Raw genomic sequence first — 9235 nt, forward strand, 5'->3', positions numbered from 1 at the left:
TTTTGCTATGAAGTTAGGAAAAATAAAATATTGTATCTACTAAAGGAAATGAAAGAATTAGTCTGTGAAATTCCATATTTTGATTTTATTGGAGATGAAAGAGCAAGAAAGAGACAGAATATGAAGTTTGTTTTATAATAAAGCAGTAAGATTTTGAAGAAGTTTATAGAAGAAATAAATGTAATCAAATATAGTACATGAAAAAATTAAAATAAACAGCTTTCAGTGACTAAAATGTGTATAAGCCAATATTAAATATACTTAACTAAATGAAAATTCAAAAGGAATGCAATTTTACAATTGCTAAACATGATTGTCAAAATCATAATCAAATTAATTGGATAAAGTAATACACAATTAGCACTAGAAAACAAATATCTAAATAAATATATAAGCATATATATCAACACTATCTAAAGATAGTAAAGAATAAAGAAGGGCCTTTTACCCAGTGCCCTTTATATTACTTCATTGATTGAATTTAAGTAATATACTCATAATTCAAAGTAAAAAGATATAATTTAAGACAGCTATAATTTCTACTTTGAATCATGATTTTCTACAATTAATTTGTGATGGTTTAAGTATAATTTCCTAGATCTTCTTGAACCTTCCTGTAGGTAGGCATTTTTTCTGCTCAAAATGAGACAAGTATTAAATGTACCTCCTACTCATGCAATCATAGCTCAGTTGCCACAGTGAACTTGAGAAAATGCTGCAGTCACAAGAGTGATTAAAAAATGTTTACAGGTTAAAAGCTCAATATGATTTAGTTGTCAGATTACATGAAAGATAAAACTAAAACAGAAAATAAAAATGAATTTCTATTATATTTTCATAACTGTTAGTAAAGGTTCTGCTCACATAAGAATGCTCTAGATCAAATTGTTAGAGTTTTCATAATCACCTCTTTAAAATTATTCCATAAGCTGTTTTAAAAGCTAAATACAAAATGACCATCGTGGTAGCTTTCAAAAACATACCGTCTTATCACTTTAAGTTTTCTGCAGGAAATATGTGTGCAATGCAGATTGTAGCCAAACATAATAAAGGCGATATTAATTCTCTTAGCACCTATGACCAAAATTTATAGAACTTTAGAGACTAATTCTGTCCTTGATTCTACTAAATACTGTATTTTATAAAATTTTATAGCAAAAGTATTCACAGATTCCCAAAATATATATTTTGAAATATGCACATATAATAGAACCTTTTGTGTGTGAGTAAATACCTCATTAGAGCTTGTCTACATTTCATTTTTATAGATTATTATATGCTAATTAAAGAAATACCTCTTTATTTTAAGAAAAAAATGAGATATAGGAAAATTTATAGATGTCACAATACTGTAAAGCTTAAGATATCCCATCAAGAAACCATCTGTGACTACAATTTTGTGTCACCAAATGTGATCCATAAAATTTTAATCCCAGTTGCAATTAGACACATGGGCATTACAGATGAGGAAACAAATCGGGATGAACCAACCTTACTTTTCTTGGATTTATAGTCTCATCTTCATCAAGAGGGAGATCATGATTCCTAGGAAGTGTGTCACTAGACATGAATGATGATGTTTGACTAAGACACTTTTGATGGTAATCACAGTGGGAAACTGTTAGGTCTTAAGTGGTAAAATGCAAAAGCAAACATTAATAGTTTATAGCTAAGGTTCCTGTGAGAACAAAGACATGAAGTGGTCATTGTGTTATGAAAGTCTAGGCAGCGTCAGTCATTTGTATTATTTTAAACACTGAACATGCTCATGCTCTTATGTTTTTGTACAGATCTGGATGAGTTAGAACACTGTTATCTGGAATAAAAGCGTGATTGTTTTGGTTGAGATTAAGGGTATCAGAATCAATATCTTCCCCCGAAAGCTCACAGAGGTTTCTATTTTTGTCTCTTTTCTCTATCTGCTTGATATTCAGTGTAAATAATTGCCTTACATGCCCAGCACCTGCATCAGTGAAAAAAGATGGCACTGCATGGGACAGCACCATGAAAATGATCAAGTCATCTTATCCAAATGAGATGAGAAAGTTCTTTCTTGCTGAGATTGGAATTTTCCATCAGTGTCCAAGACTATTACTGCTGTAAATGGACAGCCCTGTGGTTTCTGTGAATTGATTGAGCATCTCACTTTCCCTGAAACCTGAAAATCCTTGAAACTGGTATGGGAAAAAAATCTTCTAACATCTAGAAAATCAGCAACTCTCCGGGCTACAACCTGAACTCAAGAAAATGCCTCTTGTTACACTATCAATTCACACAATTTTGAGCTTGAAAGTACCTTCATGTATTACAGCATTCTGGTGAAGAAAATCACAGGACTAAAACCCCGAAGGCTAAGATAAAATTCACAAAGCCGCTTTATTATATTCTGAGAAGTAGGCAGGTTCTCTGACTACCAAGTGAATGCATTTTTTTTCTCTGCTACCTATATGTCCTGTGCTACTTTAAGTAGACCTCACTAAAATTTCTCTTCCAACTTTGAGCATAAAATTTCTTTCAAAAATTATTTAGAGATAAATCACACAGATTTATAGACCACAAGTGTTAGAGAAATTAAGTTAAATTCTACATATTGCTTCTGAGCCTTAAGACTTAAAACTTCAATTGGAACGGTGACAGCTTAATGCTATGCTAGTATTATTCAGCTAGATTTTAAAACATGCAAATTGCTTTGTAGTAGCGTCTTGGAACTAATACTATATACAGTGATATAGGAAGTAATAAGAATAGACACTGTTTGCACACAGTACATTATGATGGGTACAATAACGTACTTTTTCTCTACTTGTCAGAGCATTTCATCATCATCAGAACTGTAAACGAGTCATCTCACTCTATTAATTTGCTATTAGTGGTTCAAATAGCTATGGACAAAAGCTCAAATTAAATTTGGGGGGGAAACAGTCATGAAATAATCCAATTTAAAATCCATTACTGTAATACTTCAACATTTAACTTTCTCTTCAAGGACTATGTCTAAGGTCATTTCTAGTAAGTCAGTTGTTTGCTCTGGAGAAGAATGTACCACAAAACATTTATCAATTGTTTGAAATGCCATGGCATATCACATAAAGTAAACACAATTCAAACTTTTTAAGAGGTTCTTTACTACTTCATTAATTTCAGCGATTAAATACTTTAGTTTTAAACAGAAGTTTAATAGAGAATAAATTTTAACTAATCATAAATGAATCAAACTCTCTCTCTCTGCTAGTGACCTGTCCTCTTTCTCTTTCTTCATGTGATATAATATTGGCATTGTGCTCAAATTCAGTAGAAGTTTATTTGGAAGAATTAATGGGTATCCTTTGGCTTCATAATTGTATGTGCTTACTCAGGTCAATTGTAGGCAGTCAATGTACTTCATTACATTTCCTGCTGAATACTATGACTTTCATTGTATTTGAAAAGAGTTAGTTCATTTGTTCTTCTCAAGAATGATGATGAACAACCAGTTACCAACCTGCTGTAGGATGAGGAAATGAGAAATGTACTTCTATCTGAAGATTACAGTTTACACATTTAATAAGAAGGAATGACAAAATCCAATTTTATATTTCCTTTAATAAATCTTGAAACTATTTTATTAAAAGACAAAGGTGATGGAAGACACCAGGAGAACATTGCTCACCAAATCAGCTAAGCTGGGCTCATTTGGGCTCACAGAGGCTGAAAGGCAAGCAAAAGACCTGTGTGGGTCTGTCTAGGTTACTATGTGTTTATGTTATGGCTGTGAGCTCATTCATTGTTTTTCTGGAACATCTTTCAGTGGGTGATGCTGTTTCTGACTCTTGCTTTTGAGATGCTTTTCTTCCTATTATATTGTCTTTCCCAGCTTGAATCTAAGAGCTTTTGTCTTGCTTACTATATCTTGTTTAATTCTGTTTGGCTGTTGTCTCTTAGAGAACTGCTTCCGTGTGAAGAGGAAAAGGTGGAGAGAAAGGAGAGTGGATGTGAGGGAGAGAAGAGGAGAGGGGAGCTCAGACGAGGAGAGGGAAGGGAAACTGTGGTCAGGAGGTATTGCATGACGGAAGAATCCATTTTCAGTTAAAAACTTAAATATAGCTACAGCTCTGGATTACCAGATTTTTTTGTTTGTTTACAAAGCATATTCAGTATGATATTTTAGAATGTTTCATGCTACGCTTTTTAATGTGTTTTACAAATCAGGTATCATGCTACATTTTCTTTAAAGAAGATGAATTTATAGTTTTGGTGTTCAAAATTAATGGTGAAGGACACATGAATGAAGCCAGAGGGCTCAAGAACACCACAAGAAGATTGACGCAGTCACCTAACCTGGACTCACAAAGACTGAAGCACTGACCGAATACCAGGGAGGGGCTGGCATTAGGCACTCTACACATCTATAGCAGATGTGCAATTTGGTTCTCATGTGTGTTCGCCTAGTAATTGGGACAGAGGCTGGCTCTGAGTGTTGGATGCCATTGGACCTGCTTACCCTATCTGGACTATGTTGTCTAGTCTCAATGGGAGAGGGTGTGCCTAGCTTAGCTGCAACTTTTAATTTATTTTTAAATTGAATAACCTTGGATAAAATTCAGATAACTATATAAAATTTTACATATATATTACTATTTAAATTTGTTTCATATTATATTTTCCATTTTAAACCAGTTTAAGACATCTAAATACTCCATTAGGTTGAAACATGGTCAGTTAGGATAGAAATGATATTCTTTTTGGCACGACCCATTTCAACCATAAGCTTTTGTCCAGATTTATAGTGGCAAGTGTGTATTCTCTTCTATGAGGTCTGTCTCAGATCCAGCCACAGTGATTTTCAACCAAATCGCTCTACAACTATTACATCAGTTGGGATATCTTGCACTGAAGTTTGATTAGTTTTCTGTTCCTTTACTTCCAAATAACAATGCACCATATAGATAATTTGAATACTTAATGGTTTTCTAGGGGTAAAAGGCTATAAAATGAATGCTGGTAATTTCAAAGAAATATAGCATATAAATTAGATCCAAAAATAAAGTTCTGAGGCTTTCCTCTTTTACTTTACATAAGGCAAGGCAAGGACCATGGGTCATAATACTTTTTTACATGAGATAATAACAACTCTATTGAATAATATATATAAAAAAGGTAAACTTCAAAAATGAAACTATCTATAATCTTACTACTAACACCAATAAATACCAGTACACTGTATACTTTGTTTTTGTATCTTTAGGGTTTGCCATGCTAATATAGCTTTTCTTTATAAGCATCCCTTCATATTTGCACCTTCACTATATTCATTCATACTTTTTTATTTATTCAGTTTTTCTTTAATTGCATGTCTTTTATTTATATTTCAAATGATATCCCCTTTCACGGTTTTCCCTCAGGAAACCTCCATCCCATCCCCTACCCCCCGCTTCTATGAGTGCTCCCCCAACCACCTACCCACTATTTCCCACCCACCGACTCCCTCCCACCTCCCTGCCCTAGCATTCCCCTACACTGGGGCATCAAGCCTTCCCAGGACCAAGGGCCTCTCCCCTCATGGATGCACAAACAAGGCCATCTTCTGATACATATGCGTACTCTTTGGTTAGTGGGTTAAAGCCCTGAGAGCTCTGAGGAGTCTGGTTGGTTGATATTGTTGTTCTTCCTTTGGTGTCGCAAAGTCCTTCAGCTCCTACTATTCTTTCTCTAAGCTCTCCATTGGGGACCAGTTTTCAGTCCAATGGTTGGCTGCAAGCATCTGCCTCTGTATTTGTCAGGTTTTGGCAGAGCCTCTCATGAGACAGCTATATCAGGTTTCCATCAGCATGCACCTCTTGGCATCTGCAGTAGTGTCTGGGGCAATCTCTGGATGGTCTTTCGTTCAGTCTCTACTCCACATTTTATCTCCATATTTCATCATGTGACTACTTTGTTCCCCCTTCTAAGAAGGACTGGATAATTCACATTTTAGTTTTCCTTCTTCTTGAGCTTCATGTAATCTATAAATTGAATCTTGGGTATTCTGAGCTTTGGGGCTAATACCCCCTTATCAGCAAGTGCATACCATGTGTGTTCTTTTGTGATTGGGTTACTTCACTCAGGATAATATTTTTGGAGCAGAGACACAAATAATTTGCTTTATTTCCCTACAAACTTTTTCTAATAGTGCTGGAGAAGAGGGTATGGGGAGCTCTGTCCAAGTGTGGCACATGAGGACATAATAGGCCTTCTGTCAGACAAATGGTGAGGCAAATAATGAATGTCCCTCTATTTCTGATGTTGGTAAACATCAGAATTTAATATCACATGATGGCCATTCCTCATGTGAACTGCAGCTGCAAAAAATGTGTCACTAAGCTTAAGTATGGTCATGTTCTGTGATAAGTGGGCCACCAGAACCAACCATAAGAACCAATTTTCTGTGGATTGGATTCTTTGGGGATTTTGCAATATAAAGTAATTAACTTAGTAATTTTGTATAGTTATTTTCCACTCCCAATACAGTTTCCTTTATATTTTTAAACATATTCTATGAATCAGAATAAATGTGGCTATTCTATTAACCACTGTATATCAATTTCACATGCTTGCCTTGTTTTCCTTTGAAGGATGCCTTAGGATGTTATTTGGCCAATCCTCATTGGCTAATTTATGATATTGCTTTATAATTTTGTCATAATTTATAGTTTAAATATTCTTATAGTTATAGGCAGAATAAATGCATAGGCTATATTGCTAATATGTTTCTGAAAAAAGGAAATATAGCATATAAGATAAAAGTAAAAGTTTAATTTTACTGCATGCCTTCCAGTTTCCACCTATGCCTGGAACAGATCCTTGGCTCTGGATCAGTACCCACACAGCCCACACCCCAGTTGCAGCTTGACGCACCAGGTATTCTGACACATACAGGATCACATGATCACAAGAAAAACAGGTTCCAGTCAGAGACAGGGAAGACAGAAAACAACAGAGGTAACCAGATGGTACAGAGGCAAGCATAAGAACATAAGCAACAGAAACCAATTTGACTTTGTAATATTGGAATCCACTTTCAGATCACAGTAAGTTCTGGATACCCAAACACACCTATAAGTCAAGATTCAGATCTAAATTCTCATTTCATGAAGATGATAGAGGACTTTAAGAAGGACATAAAAAAATTCCCTTAAAGAAATTCAGGAGAACACAAGTAAATAAGTAGAAGCCTTTAAAGAGGTAACACATAAATGCCTTAAATAAATACAGGAGAATAATCAAACAGATAAAGAAATTGAACAAAACCATCCATGATATAAAAATGGAAATAGAAACATTAAAGAAAACACAATGGTAGAAAGCCCAGGAAATGGAAAACCCAGGAAAAGGATCACGAGTCACAGGTGCAGACCTCACCAACTGTAGATACAAGAGATAGCAGAGAGGACCTCATCAATAGAAGATACAAGGCATTTATACAACAGTCAAGGAAAAATACAGAAAGCATAAAGTTCTTATCCCAAAATATCCAAGATTTCCAAGATTCAATGAAGTGACTGAATCTGAGAATAATAGGTATAGAAGAGAGTGAAGATTCCCAACTCAAAGGACCAGAAAAAATCTTCAACCAAATTGTAGAAGAAATCTTCCCTAACCTAGAGAAAGAAATGCCCATAAAAATACAAGAAGCCTACAGAGCAATGAATAGATGGGTCCAAAAAAATTCTTCTTGTACCGTAATAATTAAAACACCAATTGCACAGAACCAAAAAAATGTTTAAAACAATAAGGGAAAATTGTCTAGAAACACATAAAGACTGACCTGTAGAAATTACACCAGACTTCTGAACAGAGACTCCAAAAGCCAGTAGATCCTGGGCAGATGTCATATAGACCCTAAGAGAATACAAATGCCAGCTCAGACTTGTATACACAAAAAACTCAAAAATACCATAGACAGAGAAATAGAGGTATTCCAAGACAAGACCAAATTTAAACAATATCTTTCCACTAATCCAGCTCTACAAAGTATAATAGAAGGAAAAGCCCAACACAATGTGGCAAAGCTACACCCAAGACAAAGCAAGAAGTTAAGCTTTTCACAAGAAATGCCAAAGAAGAGAAACATACAAACATAATTCTACCTCAGAAAAAGAAATAACAGGAACCAACTATCTCTGGTTCCTAATATCTCTCCAAATCAATGGACTCAATTTCCTAATAAAAAGACATACGCTAACAAACTTGATAAGTATACAGGGTCCAGCATTTTGATGCATGCAGAAAATACACATCAGTGACAAAGACAGATATTACCTCAAAGTAAAAGGCTAGGAAATATTTTTTCCAGCAAATGTTCCCAAGGAACAAGCTGGAGTAGCCAACCAAATAGACTTTCAACCAAAAGTTATCCAAAAAGATGGGGAAGGACACTAAATACTCATCAAAAGAAAAATCCACCAAGATGAACATCTATGCTGCAAATGCAAGGACATACACATTGTAAAAAAATATTACTGAAGCTCAAAGCACACATTGAACCTCACACAACAGTAGTAGGGGATTTCAACACCCCACTTTCACTAACGGACAGATCATGGAAACAGAAACTAAAGAGACACATATAGAAACAAAAAGAAGTTATGAACCAAAGGGATTTAACAAATACCTACAAAATTTCATTTTAAAACCCAAGAATATACCTTATTCTCAGCCCCTCATGGTACCCTCTCAAAAATAGACCATATACTCAGACACAAAAGGAACCTCAACAGCGACAAGAACATTGAATTAATCCCATGTATTTTATCGGAACACCATAGAATAAGGCGTGTCTACAACAGCAAGAAAAGCAACAGAAAGACCTCATACATATGGAAGCAGAACAATTATCTACTTTGTGATAACTTGGTCAGGGAAGAAATAAAGAAATAAAAGACTTTTTAGAAATTAATGAAATGAAGGTGCAACATACCCAAACTTATGGGATATAACATAAGCAGTGATCAGAGGAAAATTCTTAGCCCTGCGTGTTGCCACAAAGAAATTGGAGTGATCATACACTAGCAGCTTAATAGCTAATCTGAATGCAAATAAACCCAAATGGAGTAGAGGGCAGGAAACAAACTCAGGGCAGAAGTCAACCAAGTAGAAACAAAAAGAACTACACAAAGAATCAGCAAACCTAGGAGCTGGTTCTTCGACAAAATCAACAAGATAGATAAACCTTTAGCCAGAATAACCAGAGGGCACAGAGAAATTACCCAAATTGACA

This window comes from Rattus norvegicus, chromosome 15 (assembly GCF_021556685.1).
Source record: "Rattus norvegicus strain SHRSP/BbbUtx chromosome 15, alternate assembly SHRSP_T2T, whole genome shotgun sequence".
Taxonomy (NCBI): domain Eukaryota; kingdom Metazoa; phylum Chordata; class Mammalia; order Rodentia; family Muridae; genus Rattus; species Rattus norvegicus.